Raw genomic sequence first — 849 nt, forward strand, 5'->3', positions numbered from 1 at the left:
AAAACATCCAGACAGTTAAGTGATACAAAAAAGGGACAACAAACCATCCAGACAGATGATACAAAGAAAACAAGGATGGGTCATTTGGAGATTTCTTTCCTCAGTCGAGTTCCAGATTATCTCTGCAATTTCGGCTGGTTATACTCGAGATTGCTCCAATCTGGCCTGCTCCAAGGAAAAACTAAGCTAAGAGCATTAGATTCCTTGTAAGAAAGCAGCGAATGTGTACGGAAACAAGGACGGAAAAAACGAACAATGTTACACAAATACAATAAAAATGATAACAGGACATAACAACAAGTGTCTTTCGCCTAAGGACTAATTAAATTAAGCTGGCGTGGTATGTATGTATGTATGTATGTATGTATGTATGTATATATATATATATATATATGTGTGTGTGTGTGTGTGAAAATATATTACACACACATATATATATTGTATATATTTATATATTATATATTATACGTCGTTTTTATATATAATATATTTATTTGAGGAAACTTGGGATGGAAGAATGGTTAGTGAGAGCTGTGCGAGCCATGTACAGAGATGCTGCCAGTAAGGTGAGGATTGGAAATGAGTACAGCAATGAATTCCGGGTAGAGGTAGGGGTCCACCAAGGTTCCGTCCTCAGCCCCCTCTTATTTATCATAGTCCTCCAGGCAATCACAGAGGAGTTCTTCAAGACAGGTTGCCCCTGGGAGCTCCTCTATGCTGATGACCTTGCCCTAATTGCGGAGTCACTATCAGAACTAGAGGAGAAGTTTCAGGTGTGGAAGCAAGGTCTAGAATTGAAGGGCCTTAGAGTCAACCGAGCTAAAACCAAAATCCTAATAAGTAGGAAGG

At 39.0% G+C, this 849-nt stretch overlaps 1 protein-coding gene across 2 annotated transcripts in view; it reads right to left on the reverse strand.

Annotated features, from left to right (window-relative positions):
* The window catches only part of LOC106868859 (uncharacterized), a 42,209-nt gene that overhangs the window by 21,753 nt on the left and 19,607 nt on the right, over positions 1-849 (reverse strand). The window lies entirely within an intron of this gene.

This window comes from Octopus bimaculoides, chromosome 28 (assembly GCF_001194135.2).
Source record: "Octopus bimaculoides isolate UCB-OBI-ISO-001 chromosome 28, ASM119413v2, whole genome shotgun sequence".
NCBI lineage: Eukaryota > Metazoa > Mollusca > Cephalopoda > Octopoda > Octopodidae > Octopus > Octopus bimaculoides.